The following is a 14,546-nucleotide window of genomic DNA, read 5'->3' as shown; positions in this document are numbered from 1 at the left end:
TTCTATTCCTCTTCTGTCGCGTTCCTAAGATCTCGGGACGAGATCTCTTGTTAGTGGGGGAGTGTTGTGATGCCCCTAGATCAATGCTCCAGTTGCCTTCCTTTATTTTAGTTTTTGTCGTGTGTTTATTATGTTTTTTGCATTATCATAATTGTCTTGCATATTTCATTCCTATATTTTATGCCATGACCATGTTGATTGCCTTGTCATATTTTGCTTCTTGCATCGTGTTCATCTTTTATTATATTGCATTATGCCATCCTTGTTTGTTTTGCCATGCCTACCTCTTGTCATATTGCTTTTGGTCATTCATGGTGTTGCCATGAGCATCATGTGCATTGCACTCATCCTTATGTTACATGTTACTTTCATATGTGTGAGCATCATTCCTTGTCATCTCTCTCTCAGACCATGCACATGCATCATCACCTCTCCCTTCCTTCTCCTTTCTTTTATTTTGCAAGTGACATTTCTCCCGTCTCCTTTAATGTTCATTCTTTCCCTATAAATCTTGCCTCTTGCCTACACCCTCTCTGTCAGATTTCATCCCATTTGAAGTTTTTTTGCTCAAGTTCAAAAATGATTGAAGTTTGAGAATAATTCAAACTCTAATTATTTTTCTACCTTCCAAAAATTCTAGAGCACTTTATTCAAATCCTACATAAATCCAGGGTTCCAAATTTATTCTTGATTATTCTTAATTCATCACCTAAACCCCTGGCCTTTTCCTTTTCTGAACTTGGAATTCAAATTTTCAGAAACGAAAGAAAAGGGAAGGGGCCTCCCAGCAATGTACCTGGGCCTCCTCCTCCCGTTCAAGCCCAGCCCACCTGGACCTCTCGCTCTCTCTCCCCTGGTAAATCCCACACATCCACCGGACCGGCCCCGCTTGTCATCTTCTCCCTCCTCTCCTTTTTCTCCCACCTTGGCAGCACCCCCTCTCACAGTAACTCACACAGCCGAGTGAGGCACATGGCCACCGAGGCAGCCAGCCGAGCCGCGTTCCCTCCTATAAATCCCACAGCCATCACCCTAGGATTCCTCCTCCTCCCTCCTTTCCCCTCTGCGCCGCCGCTAAAGGTAAGCGGGCACCCACGCACCTGCTTCCGCGCCTTGAGGAGCCATGGTCGCTGCGGCCACGAGCTCGTCGCCGGCTTCCTTCACCGGCCTCCCTTCTGCGTCCCCGAACACAGCCACGCTGCCCTGGATCCATTCTAACATCGAGCCACGCCCAAGGATCGCCAAGTCCGGCTACCTCCCGTCGTTTTCTTTCTCCCCTGCTTCTTGCTAATTCAGGGACAGTGCTGGTCAGTGCCTTCCCTCCTTGCCTCCGTTCGTCCCCGAGCACGATTGACTACACCATCCAACCCATGGTGAGCCACCGCTTGTCCCAACCCTTTTCCGTCTCAAATTTTTCCATGCATGCCCGTCGTTTCCCGTCACATCCTAGGTCATGCTCGCCGTAGTCGCAGTACCCTTGATGCATAGCACCTTTGCTGCACACCTCGTCACCCACAGCTCCTGTCCGCACACACACGCATCGTAGCACCGCAGATCGCCTGTAGGCCACGCCATGCCCTCCTAGTACCTACGCCGCACCTCACTGGATGAGGTGCTCGAGCTCCTCACACCCATGGGTCTCCTACACATACGCGCGTCCCACCACCGCTTCCCTCGCCAGTTTCCGCGACCCCGCTGGTGCTCTGCATTGCCTGGAGTCGCTGGCATGCTCCAGCATGTCGGCTTCAAGCTCCTCTTCGTGGCCATGGTGATCCATGCGCTGCGCTGCTGTTACCTTCTTATGGCATATGTTCCCTTCCTCATTCGAAGCTAGGCAACTAGCCCAATGGCTAGCTTTGCCTCCCTTCACCCGGGAGACAAGGGATCAAATCCCCGTAACTGCATTCTTTTCTGCAATCTTTGTCTCTCCAGTGGAACAACTCTTGGCTCCGATTGATCTACAGACGAGCCTCACGCTAAACACTAGCACCCAGACAGCTCTACTAGTCATCCTAGCGAACCAACATCATGAGAGCATCTCTAGTGGATGGTGTAAATTTGGACGTGTATATCTCCATATACACGTCCATATATACCTTGCTAAATTATACACGTTCCAGTTTTTCAGTGTAACGTGTAAATTAGGACGTGTATATTCCAACGGGTATATTTTCAACGGCCATATTTCCGATCTATATAAGCCACCCCTACCACCTCTCTTCCAGCACACTTCTACCTGTGACTTCTCTTCTCACCTAGATTTCTCTATCGTTTCTCACGCAACACAATGAACACATCCACTTGGGACATGAGTTCTCCGTCATCTTCATCTGGCGACGATGAACTCATACTTGCAGCATTCGCCGAGCGCGAGGAGGAAGAGAGAAAGAACGCTCGACGCCATGGTGGTTCCAAGCATGGACGTCAGTCAATCGATCGAGGAAGAGATGCCGGATTTCTTCTTCTGTGGGACGACTACTTCAAAGAGGTTCCTTGCTTTCCCGGACATTTGTTTCGACGAAGGTTCGTAATTAGTACACTTCTCTGCTTTGGTCCTTTTTTTCATTTCCCTGTCTCATTTACTTTTTATGCACAGATTTAGGATGTCGCGTACTTTGTTCAACCGCATAGCTGATGGTATACTTGAGCATGACTATGATGGGTTTTTTACGCAAAAAAGAAGTGCTTCTTGAGCTCTTGGGTTACATCCTTTGCAAAAGATGACCGCGGCAATGCCTATGCTAACATATGGAATAGCAGCTGATGGTGTTGATGAGTACATCCGGTCCGCTGAGTCTACTAATTTAGAGTCTTGCAAGAAATTTGTGATCAAAGTTTGTGAAGTTTTTGGGGAAAAGTACCTGAGATCTCCAAATGAAGAAGACATTGCTAGGTTACTTGCAATAGGGGAGGAAAGAGGATTTCCCGGTATGTTAGGGAGCATAGATTGCATGCACTGGGGGTGGAAAAATTGCCCCAAAAAATGGCATGGCATGTTTAAAGGCCATGTGAGCGAGCCCACTATGATCTTGGAAGCAGTTGCTTCACAAGATCTTTGGATTTGGCATGCTTATTTTGGTTTACCAGGGTCTCTGAATGATATAAATGTTCTTCAACGTTCTCCTATTTTTACAAAGCTAGCCGAAGGCCAAACTCCTCCAGTGAATTATAGCATCAATGGACATCAGTACACAATGGGGTATTACCTTGCAGATGGTATCTATCCACGATGGGCAACATTTGTGAAGAGCATACCAGCTCCAACTAGCAGAAAGCATAAAACTTTTGCCAAGAAGCAAGAGGGGGCTAGAAAAGATGTGGAACGAGCCTTTGGAGTTCTGCAATCCCGTTTTGCCATTGTTCATGGACCTACTAAAGGATGGAAACGTAAAGAAATCACTGATGTCATGAAAGCTTGTGTCATAATGCACAATATGATAGTTGAAGAGGAGCGACAAACTGGTCGGCAAAGCTGCACTTTTGAGGCAATGGGAGAAAGAGTCACAGTCTCTCGTACTCATGCGGACGAACTGAGCTCTTTTATTCAGATGACTCACCGGATTAGAAATTTCGATGAACATGATCAGCTTAAACTTGATCTAATTGACCATGTGTGGCAGAAGTTTGGAAACGAGTGATATCCTAGCTATAAGTTTGTAATCCATTTCTTTTCATCTAGTTTTAATTTATGCAATGAGTGATGTAATCCATGTCTTTGTAATGCAGCTATCAAAACAATATTTATGCAATGAGTGATGTAATCCATGTCCTCAACTAGCAGAAAGCAGTAAATAGTTCTTACAACTACAACATATAGCTCACATTACCCTAGGCCGCGAGCAAGGATCTCCTTCTGCTTATCTCGGTAGAACTGCTTTTGCACATTAGTCATACCACTAGTGTCGATGAGCATGATCCTCTCATCTAATTCAAACTATCTCCGTGCATCCTCCCTCTCATTTCGTGCATCTTCATTCTTTTTTAGTCCAATTTCCTCTTTTCGCAATTCCAATTGCTGTGCGTAGCGAGCATTTCTTGCCGCCTCTTTGATCTCATCCTTCTCTAGCTTTGCTGCCCACACAGTTTCTAATGACAGCTTGCAAGCACTATCGTCAGCTTTACCTCTCTTATCCTTCTTCACACCATCAGGTCTTTTCTCATGTTCAAGAGCATCAGTGCATATCGAGGTAGCATCAATACGTACCGAGGATGCATCAGCCGGATCATTGGTGGCTGTGCCCGGACTTGCATCAATGGTCTTCTTTTGTTTCTTAAGAGAAGTTTCAACTTCTCTTGTCTGCCACTTTGGATACTTCGAAAACTCTACACACTACTGGAATCAGCTACTTTGCCATCTGCCAGCTCTTTGCCGTCTGCTAGCAGACGGCAAAGAAGCTCTTTGTCATCAGCTACCTGAAAGCAGACGGCAAAGAACTGGCTGATGGCAAAGGTCTTTGTCGTCGGCTAGCAGACGGCAAAGAGGAAGGGGCCCCACTGACGAGCTTCTTAAAAAAAACTTAACGGCCCCCCCTCTTTGCCGTCTGCTAGCAGACGGCAAAGAGCAAATAAGCGGACGGCAAAGGGGGGCGGACGGCAAAGATTTAACATATCTAATGGCGCGCCCCCCACCCCGCGCCCTCTCGCTCTGTTTCTTTCCCCTGCTCCCATACGCGCGCCGCCGCCACCACCACTCGCCGCCGCCGCGCCCCCCCCCCCCCCCACGCCCCACCGCCCCGGGCCCGGCGCCGCCGCCCCGCCCCCCCTCCTCCACCGGCCCCCCGCCTCGTCGCCACTACCGCCGCCCCGCCCCCCCTCCTCCACCGGCCCCCCGTCTCAGCGCCGCCGCGCCCCGGCCCCCCGCCCCCCCCGCGCCCCACCGCCCTGGGCCCGGCGCCGCCGCCCCAGGCCGCCCCGCCCCCCTCCTCCACCGGCCACCTCCTCCATCGGCCCAGGTGAGCTCTACCTCTCCTCTGTTTTTCCTTTTTTTCTGTTTTTTTAGTTTTAGGTTTATGTTTAGTTTAGATTTAGTTTCAGTTTTAGTTTTAGGTTTAGGTTTAGTCTTAGTTTAGTTTTAGGTTTAGATTTAGTTTTTTTCCTTTTTTCTGTTTTTTTAGTTTTAGGTTTATGTTTAGATTAGATTTAGGTTTAGTTTTAGGTTTAGTTCAGTTTTAGGAAAGAAAAAGAAGAAGAAGAAAAAACAGGAGAGGAGGAGAAGAAGAAGAGGAAAAAGGAAAGGAGGAAGAAGAAGAGGAGGAGGAGAAGAAAAAAGAAGAGGAAGAAGAAGAAGAAGAAGAAGAAAAACAGGAGAGGAGGAGAAGAAGAAGAGGAGGAGGAGGAGAAGAAAAAAGAAGAAGAGGAAGAAGAAGAACAAGAAAAAAACAGGAGAGGAGGAGAAGAAGAAGAGGAAAAAGGAAAGGAGGAAGAAGAAGAAGAAGAAGGAAAAAAGGAAGAAAAGGAAGAAAAGGAAGAAGAGGAAGAAGAAGAAAAGGAAAAAAGACCCCGACCCGGCACCCCGACACGACACCCCGACCCCGAGACCCCGACCCCGACACCCCGAGCCCGACCCCGACCCCGACACCCCGACCCCGACCCCGACACCCCGACACCCCGACCCCAAGCCTGACCCGACACCCTGACCCCGACACCACACCCCGACCCCGAAACAACACCCCGACACCGACACGGCACTACCCCGACATCGACACGACACCCCGACCCCCCGACCCCAAAACAGCACCCCGACCCCGACACGGCACCCCGACACCGACACGAGACCCCGTGCCCCAACACCTCCCGAAAAGGTGTTCTTTGGCCTTCCAGAGGCCGACGGGGTCATATATTTGTCAATTATTAGTTAGGTCATATATTTTTCGATTTTGTTATGAAAAACATCATATATAATTGTGTTGATCGGGTAGTTTTAAATGTGCAGTTGTTTCATCGACGAGGTTTGGTGTTCGACGACCTCGCCGTGCGTTTGACGAGCTCTGCCCCTTCTTTAGTGGGTGAGCACAAATGACATGTCCTCCTCCCCCATTAATTATTTGATCTATTCCGATGAAACTTGATAGCTAGCTATATATGTGTCTTGAATCATCAGTATGCGTAACCAAATATGTGTCTCCCGTTCGAAAGCGTCATAGTTAGAAATATGCATGCATTTGCATATTTATAACCTTGATTCTTTCGAGTTGTCCAACGCTATCCATGGACAGCCCGAGTATGTGTAGATTGGGTTCATTTTCCCATATGCTTTGCTCCGGATCCGACGCATAAATTTCGTCAGTGCCTCCCCTGTTGTTCTCTGGGTACACATCCTCTCTGTTTATTGTAGAGACGTGTATCAGGAGAACAGCGGGGAGGTGCTGCCGAAATTTTGCGTCGGATCCGGAGCATAGCATGGGAAAATGAACCCAATCTACACATACACGGGTGGGATTAGGACCTATCAGTACCTATTAGAGTGTAGGTTGCATGGACGTAATAAAATTGACAAAGTAGATCAACTGATGAATATCTACATGGTGAATTACATATATAATTGTTGTGTGTCCAGTAGCTCTGAAAGTCAAGATGAGTGATCGTGCGTGGATGTATACCGGTCACACTGGTCAGAACAAATGGAGCGCTGAATGGTTCACAAAAACCAAGGGGTTTGTGCAAGCCGCATTTGCAAATGGCCAGAGGAAAACCTGGTGCCCCTGTTTCCGGTGCGGCAATTGGGAAAAGAGGACAGAGGCTGAAATGGGCAAACACCTGCAGAAGAGTGGTTTTACGCCTAATTATACGGTGTGGACATTTCATGGTGAGTCTGCCCAATGTGACCGAGCTGAGGTGGATCGTCGTTGCACCGACGAGCATGGTACCGGGATGGGAAACATGGTGCAAGACTATGATGATGCTCGGGATTCGGACGAGGAGATGGAGGAATCTGCAAAGGCCTTCAATGAAATGTTGGAGTCTTCAAAACGTCCGCTCCACGAGCACGCTGAGCTTTGTTAGTTGGATGCCATCTCACAAGTAATGGCTCTGAAGGCTCAGTTTAACTTGGGCAGAGAATGCTATGACGCAATTATGACAGTATTTGGACGCTTTCTACCCAAAGGCCATGTAATGCCTGCAAACCTGTACCAGTCGGACAAAATCCTCCGTGCACTGAAGATGCCCTATGAGAAGATACATGCCTGTGAGAAAGGATGTGCCTTATTTAGGCTTGACTATGCGGACTTGAACTATTGTCCCATTTGCAAGTCTTCCAGGTATATTGTGGTAGACAACGGTATGGGTGAGAAGACACAGACCAAAATCCCCGTTAGTGTTCTTCGGTATATGCCAATCGTACCAAGACTTCAACGTCTTTTCATTGTCGAAGAGACGGCCAGACAGATGACATGGCACAAAACAGGCAAAAGAACCGAACTAGATGCAGATGGGAATCTGATGATGGTACACACATCGGATGGTGTTGCGTGGAAAAAGTTTGATGAATTACATGCTGACAAAGCGGCAGATCCGAGGCATCCTCGAGTCGGCATCAGCACGGATGGGTTCAGTGTGTTTGGTATGACAGCAGCCCAATACAGTTGTTGGCCCGTATTTGTCTTTCCACTCAATCTCCCCCCCGGACAGATTATGCAAAGAAAGAACATTTTCCTGACGTTGATAATTCCAGGACCCAACTATCCGGGCAAAAATATGAATGTGTACATGCAGCCGCTTAAGGACGAATTGCAAGAAGCCTGGGATAATGGGTTCAAGACATACGACGCCTTTAGCAAACGGAACTTCATAATGCGTGTCTGGTACATGTACTCGACGCATGACTTGCCGGCGTATGCGCTATTCGTTGGCTGGTGTGTGCATGGAAGGTTCCCGTGCCCCACATGCAAGGGAGCTCTTGAGTTTCGTTGGCTTCAAGCCGGTCGCAAGTTTTCTTGCTTCGACATGCATAGACAGTTCCTGGATCCTCGCCATAGGTTCAGGAAAGACAAGAAGAACTTCATCAGGGGTAGAGTTGTCAAAAACTCTGCACCACCTGCATTGACAGGCCAACAGACCCTAGATCAGTTAAACGCTCTCGAGCCAGATCCACAACGTCCAGGGTACTCCAAGGGGTATAATACTAAGCACGCGTGGACTCACAAAAGATGCTTATGGGATCTGCCTTACTTCAAAGACCTCCTTTGCCCACACAACATCGACGTGATGCACACTGAGAAGAATATCGCCGAGGCACTTTTTGGTACATTGTTCGGCATAGATGGGAAGTCAAAGGATAATACTAAGGCTAGAGTCGATCTGGAGGCGCTATGTGATAGGCCATTACAAAACATGAAAGAACCGAAAGGAAAGCAGAACTGGACGAAGCCAAAGGCATGGTTCAATCTTGGAAGGCCAGCTATGAGGGAAATTCTCTTGTGGGTGCAACAGCAGTTGATGTTCCTCGATGGGTATGCAGCGAATCTAAAGAGGGGAGCGAATCTTGATAAACTGAAGATATTTGGTCTCAAGAGTCATGATTGGCACATATGGATTGAGCGGGTAATGCCAGTGATGTTGCGTGGCTTCATCCCTGAGGATGAATGGCTAGTACTGGCAGAACTCAGCTATTTCTTTCGTGTTCTTTGTGCGAAAGAACTATCGCCTGGCGTGCTAGAAGAAATGGAAGAGTTGGCGCCGGAGTTGATCTGCAAGTTAGAGAAGATCTTTCCACCGGGCTTCTTTAATCCAATGCAGCATTTGATTTTGCATCTCCCGGCCGAGGCAAGATTGGGGGGGCCCATGCAAAATCGTTGGTGCTACCCAACTGAGAGGATGCAGAAGATGCTTTGAGAAAAATGTAAAAATAAACGTAGAATTGAAGCATCGATGGCTGAGGCATTCATCACAGAGGAGGCGGCAAACTTCGTAACAGCGCACTACGAAGCCAAAAATCGTCATTTGCATAATCCGAAGCCTCGGTACAATGCTGACGAGCCTAAAAAGGGTGGATCCAACCTCAGCCTATTCAAAGGGAATCTCGCACCAGCTAGCGTTTCACATCCAATATCTTTGGATAACGAAGAATGGCGGACCATTTCGTTGTATATCTTCAACAACCTGATACAAGTGCGGCCGTACATCGAGTAAGTTCTCGGTACATTGTTTCGCAACTTCTATTTCCTTTTAACTACTCTTATTCCTGGATATGTCATACAGTCGATACGTCGCCATATTCTCGTATGGAGCGGAGATCCAAAAGGATTCCGTCGAAGAGTATGAGCTTCTCGCAAAGCAAGGAGGTGGCTATCCCAGTTTCATCTCTTGGTTCAAAGAAACGGTAATTTCTATTAGACAATTTCATTTCATTCGCTAATTTGTGCATAATGCAACAATCCTTTCATATTAAACTTGTAGGCTAATTCAGAGTCTATGGACGCCGAATTGAGACAAGTCGCTAATGGTTTTGACTATAAGGTCCGTTCATTTGACAAGTACGACATCAACGGGTATCGCTTTCGTACCTATGGCAAAGAGCTATCTATGGCCGACCGAAAGTCTACAAATTGTTGTGTATCTGCTATCGGCGAAGGAGGTACCGAGTATTATGGGAGAGTTGAAGCAATTTATGAACTTCTGTTCTATGGTGAAAACCCACCGAATGTCGTAGTCTTCAAATGTTATTGGTTTCATCCGAAGGAGACTAGAAGGAATCATGAACATATAGGGCTAGTTGAAATCAACCAAAGCACTCATTTAGATGTTCCTGATGTCTATATTATGGCTCAACAGGCGACCCAAGTATTCTATCTACCATGGGCCTGCCAAACTAATCCAAATCTGAAAGGTTGGGATGTCGTTTATGAAGTGCCGCCACGTGCTAGACTTTCTCCCCCAAAGGAAGAGGATTATGAACCTCACATTAACCCAGACACATATGAAGGAGAATTCTTCCAAGAGACAGGTCTTTCCAAAAAGCGTTTCAAGAACCGCTATACTTCACCCCAAAACATTGAAGTAGACAGCGACAATGAATCCGACATCACCCCAGAGCAGGAACAAGAAGAGCCGGAACAAGAAGAGGTTACTGCTGCGGATGACCTGTCAATGCTTGACCGATTACGTCAAGGTGGCCTTGCACATGTTGATGCCAATGAACCCTATGAGCCCGTCATTGATTATAGTGATGATGATGATGATTATGCATTTATTGATGATACTGATCGAGATTATTAGTAGTGTCAGGTATTAAATTTTTTTATGTTGTACTTGATGATGATACACTTAAGTGATACACATATTATTATTCATGTCGGTCTTTTTTTATGTTGTACTAATTTCGTTTACTGTTTGTCATGGCAGGTGTTGAAAGATGGTGGGCGCTGGTCGGGAGCGCGCCAAGGCCCCTTCTTCGTCGGCGCGTGGTCTGAGGTCTTCCATTCCAGACGCACCTCTCCGCCGAGCGTTGCTGGACAGTATGGCCACACCGCCGGGCCCTTCTTCGTCGACCGCGGTGCCCAGCAGGGGACGAGGTAGGAAGAGAGGAGGTGGGGCACGTGGTCGTGGGAGAGGAGGAAGGGTGACTGCTACGGCGCCTTCCTCGCCGCCACCCCCAGCTGTTTCACCCGAGCACGTGACTGCTAGGGTGGACTCGTCCGAGGAGGAGGCTACACGGACTCCGGTCCATGAGCCTCCGGTCCACGGGTCTTGGGCCCACGAGCCTCGGGTTGACTGGCCTTCGGCCCACGAGAGTTCGGCCCACGAGACCCGGGAGGAGCACACGTCCGGATGGGGTACCTGACCGGATCAGCCCGAGGAGCCGAGTGGCCATGCTGATGATGGCGGGGAGCCGACTGATCTTGAGGAGGAGGGGGGGCACCATCTACCAGCGTGGTGCTACACGGCTCTTGTCCGTGCCAGCGACCCGCGAGTAGAGGTGGTTGATTTTCCCTGATGGGGAGAGGTACGTAAGTGCATTTAATATTTTTTTACCTTCTGCATTCACGTTTCTTCAAATAACTAATGCGTTGGCCTTGTCATGCTGCAGGGGTTGGGACCACCATCATAGTGTCCGCCGGCCCAACTCCGTCCTTGGAGTTCTTTGCCGGCAAAACTTCCCGGGGTTTGTCACATTGCCTGGTGAGGGTCGGCTTCCAGAGCTTGGATTGAACTGGGAGCACTACGTGGCTGCCCCGGCCCCGCCGGATGAGATTATCGACGGTGTCGTGTGCGACACGAGGGCAGACATGGTGATCAGAAAGTTCTGGGTAATTTCTCCTTTACACATTTAAAAATCTTCAACTAGCTAGTTATTAATTGTACTAATCAATATTGTCTCATTTGATTGCAGACATTCTACAGGTGTGAGGAGGGATACGAGGAGGACGCGGCACATGTTATCGAGAACGTCTGCAAGCGCCTACTCCAGAACTTACGACACGAGGCTCGGGTGCAGGCTGTTCGAGACTACTACGCCTTGCGTGGTATCAAGAAGACCAAGCCGGCGTGCCGCGATAAGTTCCTGAGTAAGGAGCAGTACATGAAGGTAATTCTTAAGGCCTTCTCTACTTAATTTCCTTCATTTAGTAATTCTTAGCCGTAGCGCTCAAGTTTCTATTTGCTAACTTAGGCGCCTCCGAGATGGTGTGCGGATCGGATGGATTGTTGGGAGGTGTTGGTCGATGAGTGGTGCTCAAAACAATGGCTAGCCCTCCACAACGAGGCCAAGGACAAACGTGCCCAAATGGAAGGTGTGCCACACCATCAAGGCAGCTCCAACTTGTATCAGTTCGGGCGCAACTGGGTATGTGGTTTGCTTCATGATTCATGCAATTCATTCATCATGCTAGCTTGAGCCCTTTAATTGCTAATTTTCATTGTTTCTCTCTTTCAGGCACGCTACAATAAGGCGGATAAGGTGCCAGAGGTGTACGACCTGTATGCCATGGCCCACACTGCCTCTTTCAAGAAAGTCAAGGCTTTCTCTCAGTCTGACCTCGATGATGCAAACAACTTCACCAACATCTCCTCCCACAACAAGCTCGTGAGATATAGAGATGAGGGGAAGGCGAGGAAAGGGGAGGACTTTAACCCGAGCCAGGGTCCCATTGATCCAGAGCTGGTGATGATATCTGGTGGCGGGAGGTCCCATGGCTCCATAGCCATTGGAGATGGACTTATCCGTTGTCCTAGCACTCTCCCGGAGATCAAGGCGCGCCAGTCGAGCTTCGCTCCTGAGATAAGGCCTCGTGAACGGCCAGTGCAACTCGCCATCAAGGTTAGTGATACGTACTCAGTTATCTTTCTCCATTACATTGTGTGCGCTTCCATCAATGATTACAAATGGTCATGTGAGTGGTGTTGCAGGCTGCTATACAGAGTGAGAGAGATAGAACGGAGAAACTTCTGGCGGAGGCGGCGGAGAGGCAGCGGGAGTTGGAGGAGAGGACGACAAAGATGATGGAGGAGGAGAGGGCACGGAATGACATGCAGGCAAGGGCCATGTACGAGCTCCTTGTGGTAAGTTTCTTCTGCAGATTAGCCAAAACATTCATGTAGTGTTTGTCTCATTACTAACTAGTATGACTGAGTCGTCAAAACCAAATGTGCAGTCTGTGTGCGAGAAGACAGGTCAGACCGCTCTGCCGATGCCAGTGATTGCTCCTGGGACCACGGTGAGTTTTATTTGAATGGACATTACTTGCTAGTCTTAACATTTGAGTGTCATCATGCTAACAAGACATTGGAAATGATCTTTGGTGCAGCATAACTCCAGACAAGCATCGCACGATCCTTCTCCAGCTACCGACACGAGCCACCCCGCTCCTACACCTCCTGGATCTTGGTAAGTTTATCTAGTGTTTTGCTTAACACATGCATAAAGACCTAGACTTAGCTTTATTTCCTCCAATGCTTACCATAATGACCTAGACTTAGCTTCTTCTCCTCCAAAATGACTTAATAAGCTTACTGACCTCCAAAACCATCCATTTTACCTAAGTTAGCTCTAAAACGATCTGTACTTAGCTTACTTATGTCAAAAATTGCATAATTAGCTTAGTTAGCTCATAGACGATCCATTTTACCTAAGTTACCTCTAAAATGACCCATTTTACCTAGGTTAGCTTATAAATGATCCAGTTCATCCAAGTTAGCTCAAAAATGACCCATTTTACCTAGATTAGCTCCTAAATGATCCATTTTACCTACGTTAGCTTTAAAATGACCCATTTCACCTAGGTTAACTCCAAAATGACCCATCTTACCTAGGTTATCTCATAAACGATCCATTTCAACTAATTTAGCTCATAAACGATCCATTTCACCAAGTTAGCTAAAAAATGATCCATTTCACCTAAATTAGCTCTTAAATGATCCATTTCACCTAAGTTAGCTCAAAAAGATCCATTTCAACTAAATTAGCTCATAAATGATCCATTTCACCTAAGTTAGCTCAAAAACGATCCATTTCAACTAAGTTAGCTCATAAATGATCCATTTCACCTAAGTTAGCTGAAAAACGATCCATTTCACCTTAGTTACCTCAAAAACGATCCATTTCACCTTAGTTAGCTCATAAACGACCCATTTCAACTAAGTTAGCTCATAAATGATCCATTTCACCTTAGCTAGCTCATAAACGACCCATTTCAACTTAGTTAGCTCATATATGATCCATTTCACGTAAGTTAGCTCATAAATGACATACTCTTCTTGTTCTAGTCTTCTTCTTGTTCTACTCTTCTTGTTCTAGTCTTCTTCTTGTTCTACTCTTCTTCTTGTTCTACTCTTCCTGTTATAACTTTCTTATTTTTCATTTTGCAGATTTCATTCACTTGACGAAAGCTTGCATAGATGGAGTGCTCCTTATCCCTTTCTCTGTTTCTTTTGTATCGTTGAACTATGCATGTATCGTTGGATGAAACTATTGTAATATATATGGTTGGATGCCTCTATATATGTTGAACTTGTTATGTATGATGGAACTATGCATGTAATATATATGGTTGGATGATGAAGTTATGTGTTGGATATCTTATATGTTTGCTCTGTAATGGCCTTTTGAAATATATCTATATATGTCATATATATTTGTGATGAAAATTGTTGGATTTAATAAAAAACAGATAAAAGACCCAATATGCAGGCTCTTTGCCGTCGGCCACCGACGGCAACGGGCTCTTTGCCGTCTGCCGCGGACGGCAAAGAGGACACGTGGCATCCAGCTGTGCTTCCTGGGAGCTGACCCATTTGGTCAGTTTGCCTACAGTGGTAGACGGCAAAGACTTTGCCATCAGTGGCAGACGGCAAAGAACCTGCCATGCAGTGACGTGTAGATGACATCATACGGCGGACGGCAAAGACACTAGAAATTTTGCCGTCAGCGGCGGACGGCAAAGGCCTGCCGTTAGCCACTTAACGGACTGACAACGCAATTATTGCCGTCCGCTCTCTTTGCCGTCCGCCGCAGACGGCAAAGGGCCTTTGCCGTCAGCCGCCGGGAAGCAGGCGGCAAAGTAGCTGTTTACCGTAGCCTACTTTGTCGGAGCCTTTTGCCGTCCGCGGCT

At 47.4% G+C, this 14,546-nt stretch overlaps 1 pseudogene; it reads right to left on the bottom strand.

Moving 5' to 3' along the window:
* Positions 1 to 3,823: 3,823 nt before the first annotated feature.
* Positions 3,824 to 14,546, bottom strand: part of LOC125535918 (uncharacterized) — a 47,932-nt pseudogene continuing 37,209 nt past the window's right edge.

Source organism: Triticum urartu, chromosome 2A, assembly GCF_056163025.1.
Source record: "Triticum urartu cultivar PI428250 chromosome 2A, HENAU_Tu73, whole genome shotgun sequence".
NCBI classification, from domain to species: Eukaryota; Viridiplantae; Streptophyta; class Magnoliopsida; order Poales; family Poaceae; genus Triticum; species Triticum urartu.
Note: the sequence above shows the minus strand (reverse complement) of the source record. Positions and strands in the feature narration are given on the sequence as shown.